General features: G+C 26.6%; 1 protein-coding gene across 2 annotated transcripts in view; it reads left to right on the plus strand.

The window, feature by feature from the left end:
- LOC111686939 overlaps positions 1-12791 on the plus strand; it is a 360960-nt gene that overhangs the window by 76709 nt on the left and 271460 nt on the right. Inside the window, exon 1 of one of the 2 annotated variants that reach the window (XM_046945547.1) lies at positions 7840-8411. The exons of the other annotated variant lie outside the window; for it this stretch is intronic. The gene's annotated coding sequence lies outside the window, so the exon portion shown is untranslated. Of the gene's footprint in view, positions 1-7839; positions 8412-12791 lie in introns of those variants that run through there. 2 annotated transcript variants of the gene reach the window in all.

The raw sequence follows: 12791 nt of genomic DNA on the forward strand, positions 1-12791 counted from the left end.
TTACATATGTATGTATATGTATTTATTGTCTAGTTTAGTTAGTAAGTATCTATGTATGTGTATTTAGGTCTTATTTCTGTCACTGTATCTTTCTAAGCTTATGTGTGTTCATTGTTAGCTTATTTTAAATCATAATTTTACAACTTTCTTATAAATCTGATACCATTTTTTTCTACAAAAAAAAAATATAAAGTGAATAAAGGAAAATCTTAGCGTTTTATTTTTTGTTAAGGAAAACTATTCAATTTAATATTTTCTTTTCTCTTATTTTATTTTTTTTTTTTTTGTATTTTTTTATATTCCATTTTTACTTTATTGTAGACAATTTGTCTATAAGAGTGAAATTAATTTGCATGCTTGTGAGTGAATTTTGACGTTTATAATAAAAATAAAAGTTTAATCAACTATGACCGACTGTATGTTACTATAAAGCGAACATAAGCAGCAACAGCTCATATTCGAAAGGTTTTGATTTAAAGGATTTATAATAAAAGATTTGAAAAAGTTAAAAACTTGTATTGAAACCATTTTCATAGAAAGCTTAAAAATTTTTCTGTTAAAAGAATGAATATTTCCAAACAAGATTAATAAAAAAAATAAACTGAAAATTCGTTATTTCAAATAAAAAAGCTTAAAAAGACTTAAAGCTTTCTTTAGAAAGCCTGTGTTCTAATAAATTATTCAAAAAAATATGGAAGCTTTCTTCAAACCGCTCGAAATCTTTTTGTACAAAGCTTTAAATCCTTTTCTTCAAATGTCAAAAGGTTTTTATTATAATGTTTAAAATATTTTTTGCAAAAAGCATAAATGCTTTTTCAACAAAAGCTTTAAAACTTCTTTAAAGAGCTTAAAAATCTTTAAAAAAGCTTAAAAGCGTTTTCTTAAAAATCTTTTTAATAAAGCTTAAAAGCTTATTCTTTAAAAAATTTGATTTTGAAAAAGTTATAGTTTATTTAGTTTTTGTAAAAAATGTACTATTTAACTAATATGCCGAATGAAGTCTGCATTTAAAATAAAAACTGCAAAAAGAAAAAATAAAAAAACTATATAGCAATTTAAATAGTTCCTTTTTTGTCTTTCTATATACTAGAACATGTATATAAATTTGTATATATTTTGTTGTTGTCGTTTACTAAAGAAAATTATGGTTCATTCTTAAATTTATTAAAGAAAAATAATGTTCCAGTTCTTAGGTACGATTTTTTATACTTAATAGACAATAAAGAAACTTTGTAAAAGCTCTTAAACATTCATGTGCATATTGTACTATTTTGTTTCTTATTTTTTTCTTTCCGATATACATACATACAGAAGTGAATGTATAAAAGAGTGTGATGTAGACGTACTAACCATATATAATATACTCCTTTGAATATTAGTGTGAATGTATATTTTTTGGCATCATTAGTTTAAATGTTGCAAATACACACATGTACATATGTATATAATGTATAGTATGATATAAACTTTAGTAAAGCTCTCTACAACTATTCATTCAGCTTGATTTGTTGCAATTTATTTGAAGTGTTCTGTCGTTTATTTAAATACTCAGACAATTTTGTTGATGTATGCAAGTGTTAGTATTTCTTTACTGGTATGAGATTTTTACATGCATGTGTATTTTTTTAGTATTTATTTGTCTATATACTAGATTTACATATAGTTTGGGAAAAATATTTTGCGATTTTTTATTTAGGTTTTTTGGTGTGAGTTTTTTTTTTGTACATGTAGTAGCAGTTGTTGTAGTATTTGCTGTTATTTACTCGTGAAATTATTATAAAAGATGTTGGAAATAGCTACAAACACCACCATCAGCCAGATTAGAGTCAGAGTAGATGACGAAGATTGAAGAAAGGAGAATGAAATTTAGTTTAGTTGAAGTGTTCATTCAATTTGCTAAGTTTTAAAGAGATAATAAAATGTTCGAGTGTATTTGTGTAGATAACAAATATCATCAGTGAAAAATGTAGTGGATTTTTCGTATGCTTTAGTGTAGAAATTTAAGAAGGATTTAAGAAAATTTTTGATTTTTTTTAGATTTACAATTTGGTTTTGTAAATTTGTTTAAAACTAAGAGAGCTTTTGGAGAAAAAGTAGAGAGTTGAAATTTGAACGGACCTAGTAGAGTGACTGTTTTGTTTAAAATAAATTTATATCTCTTATACAAAATTTTCACCATATAAAGCTTTTCTTTCACAAAAAAAGCTTTTAAATAAAAATATTTCCTTTAAAAGTTAATTCCACATTTTCCAAATAAGTTTTTCTAAAGCAGCTTTTTCATTGAATACGTCTTTTGTAAATTTTGTTCATAAAATATATTAAGTGTTTTTTCCAAAAGAGTTTTTTACGAAATCTATTTTTTTTAATTTAATAAAATCATTTTATGTTTACGCAAAGTCGTTTATCCGAAAAGCTTTTTAATAATTTGAATTTCATTTGAATTTTCTTACAATGAATCTTACTCCTACATTATCTTCTTCACTTACTCCTACATTATCTTCCTAAATTGTTCATATATTTGGTTTACTAAAAATTTGTTTAATAAAAAAAAGCTTTATTTTAATAAGTATAGCTTTTTTGTCAAATTTAATTTTTCTAAATATATATTTTATAAAAAATCAAATTTTTTTATAACAAGGAGCTTCTGTATTAACTTAAATTGTGTATAAAGCACAATTTGCTTTTTCCCTGAAAGCTTTTTTGTAAATCTCACTTTTTTTCATAAAAAATATTTTCTACTCAAATACAAGCAGTTTCATCTGAAATGAAATTAGTGAAATACATTTACACTTTAAATTCTAAACTTTTACTAAAACATTTTACTTCGTTAAAATTTTCTTAAATAAAGATTTCCCACCTAAAAGCTTTTTTCTGTTAAGATTTGCGTTTCCTAAAAATGAAACATTTTCATCTTAAAAAGAATTTAGTAAAACAAAACCATTCAATTTTTGTTGAAAAAGCTTTTTCATTTAAAACTATAACACTTTGTGTTCTAAACTTTTTCTAATAGATCTTTCTTTGCTATATGTAATAGAATGTCTTTTATTCTTGTTAATTGTTGTTGCTTTAAACAGATTCTCATTCTTCTTTTCCATTGAATTTATTAAGCAAACAAAAAGCATCATTGTCAGCAACACAGACACAGTGCAGAGCTCTTCCGTTGCCAGTGAAAGTTAAACAAAACCAAGAGCAAAAAAATATAAAAAAGAAAGAACAAACAACATGAGAAAGGCGTAAAGGTAAAGAGAATAAAATCACCATCAGTAATATTTATTTAAAGTGAAGTACATAAAACAAAAAAATTAAATATCAACACAAAAATATTTCATTATAATGTTGAATATTTCTTTATAAAACAATATGCAACTACAAAGATGCTGCAGTCATGATAGTGACAATAATAATGTTTGTGGTTTTATGCATGAAATGAAAATGTTGAAGGAATTGTCGTGTTTTTTCTTTCATTTCGTCTATTTATTGTCAAATGTTGCATACGGAAATGCAGTCATCATTGCAATATTTTCCGTTTTGTTGCGTATATGAGTTATGTATGATTTCTATGCATAAACAATAGAAGATTTTTTAATTGCAATAAAAATACAAAAATAATATTTTTTGGTATATTTTAGTATTTTATGTATATTTTTTAATTTAAATTTCCATTAAGTATATTTTTGTTAGTGTATTCTTGGCATATTATCACTGATAATACAGTGAAAATTTTAAAACACATTTATACACTATTTTTATGCATTTTTTGTTACATTTTTTTTTCTGAACCTGCAACATTTTGAGTTCAATGCAATTAATAGGCATGTGTGAGTTTAAATGTTTTTAGTATGACACACATATTCTTACTTATATAGTTGTTTTTATGGCACACGTATTTGAAAGAAATTAAAAATTTTATATATGGGGTGACCAAAACCCTACAATGTCCTACATTAAATATAGGTCCTCAAAAAACAATAAAATATTTGAACACATTTTTACAAATAAATAATTATTTTCGTAGGTCATTATGATTTCCGATGAACATCTTAAATGACCCATATCGCAATTATATCAAATTCTTGTAAACAGAAAAAGTAGGGAAAAAACTTTGAATAATTATTCGCTGTGGATTTCTACTCAACCATAATTGTGATTGTCTGCCACCCTAACAAATATCCATATATACATACATATGTAAGTATGTGTTACTATACGTGCATTATAGTTTTTCTGAAATTGATTTCAAAGTCTATTTATTTAAATTTGTATTGCATATGTGACCATTTATACACCATTAATATTATTCATACACAAACAACGCTATCACAGTTCAAAATCTCACGTATGTATTTGTATAATTGTTTAAATGTATGTGTGTGCACGTACTATAGCATATAAAACAACAACAACAACAACAGCACATGCAACAACATATTGCAACCGAATATAACAAATTTAATTGAGTTAAATAACTTTGAATACACGTACAAAAACACATACTGTGCCACCGATCGCCTGAACAACCGAACCGTACGCAAACATTTTCTTATTTATTAACATGCAACATTCTACGCGTACAAATGTTTGATTAAAAACAAGAAATAAAGAAAACAGGGACTGCCTAAACGTATGATACCCTATACTTATTATATAAGAATTGTATGGGGTCCAGGTTTCGTAATGAAACGATCTGCATATAGAACTTCAAGCCAAAAGATGATTAATCTATTATCTCGTAATGAAACGATCTGCATATAGAACTTCAAGCCATAGGATGATTAATCTATTATCAAGTCTATTCACTAATATACGATTTAGTTCACTCATGTATGGACTAGTAAATGGACTTGTCGATTGATTATATTATTAATTGATTATATATTAGTACGCTGAATAATCTATTGACATGTCCGTTGGCTGGTCTATTGGCTACTCTATGGATTATTGGTAATGTAGTCGACTAGTTGATTAGTCTACCGACTACTACATATGTATATATTCTCCTGTTGACTAGTCTGTATAATGGATCTGCCTATGGACTAATTTAACTAGTATTTGTCCCAGCCTACTGAATATTGATTAAGTTATTTACTAGTCTATGAACAATCTCTAGTCTAAGAATAAAACTGTAGTCAATCAATTACTCTCTAGACTAGTCTGTCCACTACATAGTCCCTCGACTGGTTTAGTCTAAACTCTAATCTATATTTAGCAAAAATTAAAAAAAATATAAAAATTATTTCAGTAATTTTCTGTGATGGTATATCAAGAAGTGTTAATTTTAAACGTTACAAACGTCACAAATACTCTCAACATGCCTACCTCGTTGTGTTGAGTACAGAAACACAAAACCAAAATGAAAAACGAACATATATGTATAATCAACAAAAACAGATGTAGACCACTTTAAATCAAATTAATTTATTAATTTATATTTATTGAACAACCAGAAGAAAAATATACACAAAATAGTGTGCTTGTTGTTTGGTCAATATAAAAACAAAAATAATAATAATCGAAATTTTAAAATATATTTTAATAAATTATTGGATACATTTTTCAAAGATCCTTTAAACTGAACACACAACTTAAGGTTTGCTTGAAACGTTGAGGCAATTACATTAAAGTTCTCTTAACATAAATGTGAAAACAACAAAAACTAAAAAAAGTTAAAAAATTATATATATTTTTAAATAAACTGTTTTGAAAGATTTATAAAATTCAGCATAGCATTTTTTCTTATTTTTAGCATTTCTTTATACCCTATACCACTATAATGTTAAAAGTATTATGCGTTAGTGCTGATGATTCATACGCCGAAAAATATTGGCTCTATAGTATACCAGTCGGCGCAGAATCACTTTCAGAGTCTTTTAAGCTATGTTAGTCTGTCTGTGTCCGCATGTATATACAATTTTAATTACACATTTATAAAATTGAACACACATATGCAAATTTCGGTCAAGAGACGAAATAGACGAAACCGTTCTACCAGCATCATATACAACAGGGCCGTCCGAATTGCGCATTCAAGCTCATTATTATGTCGAAAAAAATGGTTTTATATAATATTACTGCCGACTTTTATAATGATCGTGCGTTATTTGAATCTACATAGTCCCCATATTCAGAATATGTCTTGAATTTCCAAAAAAGAAAAAATTTTCCTGTTTTGGGTTGTCAACCAATCTGGGCTCTACGTACCTTATTTCATGTCTCTAGGGTCAATATTGTAGAAAATTCAAAAAGTATCTTTTGAAAAACGAACAAGTACAAAAAACCCCTTTTATAGGTTATCAGTAGCAGAAAGTCACCTTTTATGGGTTCTAACTTCAGCCAGGCTCTTCATACTTAATTTCATGTTTCAAGCCAATAACAACACCTCAGTGCTGCCTTTTCTCTGCTAAAAACTAATTTCAACAAACATAAAGACAGCCGGACATGGCTTAATCGACTCCGCTATCTAGGATCAGAAAAAATATATAACTTTCTCAACAAACCTTACCTTAAGTGTACTCATAATAGGTGTAGGGTGTAAAATAATCGACCATAATTTTATTCTTAATAAGCATCATACTTTCAGAAATATCACAAGTATTAGAGAATAAGTTAAGCAATTTTCTTAAACATTTTGCATAAAGACTATTAAAACAACATACTTTACAAGTTGTTAAAGTTTTCTTCATATGAACAGTGGGACAAAATTAGTGTTTTGTGAATTTAAATTTGTTATATAAATATTCTTCTTGTAATGATTAGTAAAGTCACTTGAAAAACTAATAACCTGAAAAGAGGACTTCGAATTTTGAATTTAAAAATTATTTTAATTCCTTGTGGCAAAGACAAATTCATATAAGTTGGCATCACTTCATTTATTTTAATGTTTTCACATACAACAAACAATTAGCTATTGTGTACATTTGACCACTGTTCAAGGTTAAATATACGTACATACATATCTACATATATATTTCTCTTTATATAAAACAAATAAAAACTGCAAAAACTTAAGATTGCTTCGTATACTTGATACGCATAACAAGACAAGAAAAAAAGATAAAAAAAGAAAAATGCACGCCTATAAGGCTAACATATGTTTTAAGCTTTAGGCTCCTTAACATAGAAAAGTACTAAACTGAGTTGTATTTTTTGCCACCTTTTTTTCATTTTCTTGCTAAAAATATCATGAGGTGCAAAAACTTTTGCTAGAAATAAAATGGGAAAATGTAAAAATAAAATTTAAATCACGTTTACCTGTTAAACAAAAATAACTTTATAAATTTTTGCCTTTTAACACAAAGTGAAAAGGCATACAAAAATTCTGTTCACTTCAAATATATATTTTGTTTTTATTATTTGTTCTATTTTATTTTTATTATTATTTCAACAAAGTTATAAAACAACAAAATGAGATGGTGGTAAATCAAAGTTAAGGTATTTAAATGTACAAAGAAAATTTAAGATAAAACATTTTATACACATTTTCTTAGCTAGTATGTGAAGCTGCATTTTGTATAAAAATATTACCCGTTTAAAGAAACACTTAACATTTTATTTCACATAATGTATGACTATTAGTTATAGAGGACATTAATCAGTGTTTGCAACTCATTTTAACAATTTAATCATCTGGCAGCATACTCCCACTATTGTAATTAACATTTCCACACATAGGGGTCGCCCCTGTATTTATGTGACAGATAATAAATCAGTGCAAAGCAAACTTTATCACGTTATACAAGTCAGTGTGATAAAAAAAAATTAAAAAATAAATTAAAATAAAATATCCAATTTAAAAAGTGTTTTTTATATAAAATAATGCATACATGTGTTAAAGAAATATATTAAAAATAATGTTGTGTTATTTGTTTTGTAAACAAAATAATATTAAAAAATAGCACACAAAAAAAAAATACGCAAAAAATGCAATTAATAGCAAAGTGAACTGTGTTGTTGTTACTGCTTTATTATTGCTGTTGTTACATTAATAAAGAAACAACAAGCAAGATAACGGGTTTCCAATCAAAAGAGAAATAGAAAACAAAGTGAGTGAGAGTAATAGTACAAAGTTCAGGTCAAAGAGTTAATATGTAATATGTATTATTGTTATTGTTGTGTTATGAGCTTAATTAGAGGAATTTTTAAAGAAACAACAGATAAAGACTAATCAAAAGATAATAAAGCAAGAATTGATATTGTTATTATTGTGTTATGGAGGTTATTTAAAGGAATTATGCTATATAAGTGTATTTTTTAATTATTATTATCAAAGTAGAATAAAAATATTTTGTTCTGTTGATTTTTGTTCGAAAAAAGTGAAATACGAAATTGAAATTTATAAGTTCAATTATTAAAGTGAGAAAATATCATATAAAGCTGCCAACTTTGTAGAAGCTGCAAGTCTTTTGACACTGAAGGTAAATAAGTAGATTCATCAATTAAAGTAAAACTTACTAACAAACTAACTAAACTTACTTACAAACATATTAAAAATTTACAATTCGAGATTTACAATTCGATTATGTAGAAAGAAAAATTTATGAAAAATTTTCTAAAAATTTTAAGTTTTACAAAACTTTTTTTGGGAAAACTGAAAAAAACTGTTTGTTCTATAGAAGTTAATGCTAAATGACATATAGGGCGGCACTTTCACAAGGCAGTTCTTCTCTAGGAATTACTAAAATAATATGGCCATTGCAACTAAATCCTTCGATCAGTTATCCCAGGAAAAACTGCGATCAGTTACCTAGAGATATTTCATCGTGACTTCTGCAAGAAGAAATATTTGTAGAAAAAATCAGAAACATTGTAGATTAAAAGAACCAGCAAATCGGAAGGACACTACTGAAGTAGATATTTAACTTATCACTTAAGATTTCTCCTAGCTACCCGACTTCTCTATTATCTAACTATTTCATATGTGCTTCATCTAGGAGGAAGTCAATCATCACTCCAAGGAGGCAAAGAACCTTTATTCCTATTTTTTTCTTATTGACAGTAAATTAGCGACTGTTTATGCTCTAGTTTGTTAAAAGTTCGAATTTCTTTACCCTCCTTTTGACGTTTGTAGAAATTATGTTTTTGTTTTCGTTCATATTCGATTAATTTTTGTATCAGTGGCAGCTTCATTTGATCCTTTGATAGGGAAAGTAAAAAAGAGAGAATAGAAAATACCAAGGGGAGGAGTAAAGAAACCTTTCAAGAGAAAAGCGAGCCAAAATTGTAGAGTTGTAAAATACGTGACTGGAAAGCAGGAATTCGAAGTTCACGCCATAAGATGCCATAAGATGCTCCTATGTAATATTTGACAATTCGCGTCTCTGTTAAGGCAATACAACAACTTGGCTTTCAAATTTACAGTGGCCAAAACAATTGATATTGGCTTACCTAATTGCAGTCTTGGATATAGACATTTTATTCCAATTTATGGGACAATACAATACATGACTGTCTGTAAGAAATTTTCCAGCAATTTTTTGTAAAATGTAATTAGAAATCAATCACACTCTCGAATTATAAAGAGTTCAATCCATAGCTGACTCAGGTTACATAAACGGTCCCATTCCTAAAAACAACTTGATACCGATATGTGACAATAACCATATAAGTATAGTCGAATAAAACACTCTTATTTGTTTACAAAAAAATTTAAGAAATTAAAATAAAGTTTACTTCTTCCTTATCATCCCATTTGTCGCACCCACCCGTACATTAGCCCTGACTTTTTAACAATTTAATCCCAGGTCTTTAAATATTTTGTATACTCTTCAAATTACACAAAGAATTCCGTGTAAACGTTTGTCTTCTAATGTTCATACATTTGTCTTTCACTCAGTAGTACCAACTCAACGTTCCTTTACTCGTCCATCATTCGAAACACATTTTATTTTCAAGTTTCAAACTGGAAAAAAAGTTCAACTGGGAAATGGAGAAGAAGTATATGCTAAAACAAAAAACTCCACTGACAGATGATCAACATTAGTCTGAAAGTCTTTAGAGGTTTGCTGTGTAATCTTTGTTAACCTAAAAAGTTTCAATCCATGTTTTTTTTTGTTTCTGTTTTCTTTGTACTGTTTTTGTTCCTATTGGAATTTGTAGAACGTATTACAACGAGCACTAAAGTTGTTACAAAAATATTTGTTTTTTCATTCGTTCTTTTTCGATTTTACAGTTTTGAAGAGTTGGTAACATTTTTGTTGAGAATTTTTTTATTCTTGTTTAGCGTTTAACTTTTTCTAGCCCAAAGAAAAAAAGAATAAAAATTGTAGCAATCGTTAGCATCAGTAAAATTTTGCTTTTTTCGGCTGAAAGCAAAGTAGTTGAGCTAGAGACGAATTAGGAAGACCTCTTTTAAGGAGAAAGTTTAATCACTTGATAGAAAATACTTATAGTTTAGTAATTAGTTATATGAGATCGCCATTTTGTGGGTTTCTTGATATCTCCTAGCTGCATGACAAATTTATATGATTTTTTTTATAAACCAATAATTTTCCAAACATTATATATATACCCACTTTTTTATTTTAAGAGAATACTTTAACAACTATTTGTTGTCTTTCTAAATGGTTAACAACTATGATAATTTCTTTTTATTCTCCCTTTTGTATTTCTACATTCTAAACTGTTTTCATTTTTTTTTATTTTATAACGTTAAAAGTTTTAAGAGAACTGAAAAATTAAAATGAAAAGTTGAAACTATTTTTAAAACAATTTAGCTGAAGAATAACATTTTATTAATTTACTATGAAATACTTTGAGGAAAAAATATCCCTAAAAAAGGATTGTGTTGGAAATTTAATGTATAATATTTAATACAGAAGTTTTTTCTGTCAATTTAATGCCGTTCTGCCTGCTTAATGAAACTATTGAGGGAATCATACTAAATAAAATATAATTTTTATTTTATTTAAATAAATTCTTATTGATAAATGAAATCACAGAAATACTTAATAATCGCATTATAGATCTGCTAAACTAGTTTTAAACTTGACAAAAAAATAAAAAAACTTTTATCAAATTATATTTAAAATAAAAATTTCTTAAGCATGAATAATTTTTCATATTTTCCCCATAATCAAATCAATTTATATCTATTACATATTTATTCTATTTTGCTAAAATCAGCAAAAAAATGTTGCGGTTTCTTGAAGTCTGTTTATTTAAATCTTAATTTGATATGTCACTCTTGACTCTTTGGTGTTTTGCAATTTCGCACAAAAAAGAAAACCCCACCAACCAACAACACTCACACAACAAAGAGCTGTCAAAAATGTCTTGAATGTTTTTTTTTATTTCTTCTAACTTTTCGTTGTTATTTAAATATTTTACCCTTAGACGCCTTTTGTTGATGTCTGCTGAGACAAACATTTGAGTATTGAAATCGAAAAGCAATTTGATAAACTTCTAGTGGAAATCCATAAGGGGAAACATGAATTGTAATCTACTCAGTTAAATTGGGTAATTGTGCTTATCTAACGCGTTTTCTTTTCTCTAACGTCTAGAGCGACGCTAGTGTTTTTTTCACAAAAAAAAAAAAACACTGACAGTTTCATATTTTTCTTTTTTATATTAGGTTTTTCGTTTTTGCTTCATGATTTTGAAATGTCATAAAATATAAAACATTATAATATCCTGGATAATACTCCCTGTCTTTTTTTTTTTCTTCTATTATTTGTGGTTATAAGTTGTGAGAGTATGTATGTATTTTGTTACAAAACACAAATCTTACAGATAAAATCCTTTGAATAAAAAACTTTAAACTTGTTTTTTTTGCAAACATTTAAAGCAGCATGAACTTTATTTGACCTCTTTCTGAAAAATTTTGCAATGTGTTTTTATAAATATATTTTCTATAAAAAATTAAATTTGCCTCATAAAAAATCTTAAAATGCACACAGCATTTTCTATAGAGACAATTTGTGTCATTAAAGAGAAAATTCTTTTCTATAAAAAATTGTTCTCATTTAAGTAGACATTTTCTATAGAAATTTTATCTTACTTAAATAAAAAATATGTACCATTAAAAGAGAAATTTTCTATAAAAAATGTGCCACTTTTGCCAAGTGAAATATTTTCATATAAAGATTGTCTCTTTTATATTGTCGTTTTATAGAGGAAATTTAATGAGACGTTTTGTATAGAATGTGTTTATTTTAACAATAAATTTTGTCTCTTGAAAGAAAACTTTCACTTCAGAAAATGTGTCTTTTTTAAAACACATTTTTTTGGAAAAATATATCTCATTTAAAGTGTCTTTTCTATAGAAAATTTTTCTCATTTAAAGAGACATTTTCTTTAGAAAAATGTACTCATTTTGGGAGACATTTGTATAGATGTTGTATCTCATTTAAATATAAATTTTCTATAGAAAATATGTATTATTAAAATATACATTTTTCTATAAAAAATGTGTCTCTTCTGGCAAAACGTGATATATTTTCGTATAATGTTTGTTTCATTTCTAGATTCATTTTCCAGAGAAAATTTAAAGAGACGTTTTCTAATAGACGTGTCTATTTTAGCAAGAAATGTTGTCTCTTAAAAGAAGGCATTTTCTTAAGAAAATGTATTTCTTTTCTATATAAAATGTGTCGACTTTTAAAAGATAATAATATAAAAAAATATATAGAAAATATATCTCATTTCGTGCGCAATTTATATTCCTATACCAAATGAATGAATGGACAAGATATAGAAAATCACATTTCTATAGGAAATTTGTCCCACTGAAAGCTACATTTTTGTCATTCTATTTGTAACACACTGAAACGAAAAAGATGAATGCTAAGACCCATTAA

This window comes from Lucilia cuprina, chromosome 3 (assembly GCF_022045245.1).
Source record: "Lucilia cuprina isolate Lc7/37 chromosome 3, ASM2204524v1, whole genome shotgun sequence".
Lineage (NCBI taxonomy): Eukaryota > Metazoa > Arthropoda > Insecta > Diptera > Calliphoridae > Lucilia > Lucilia cuprina.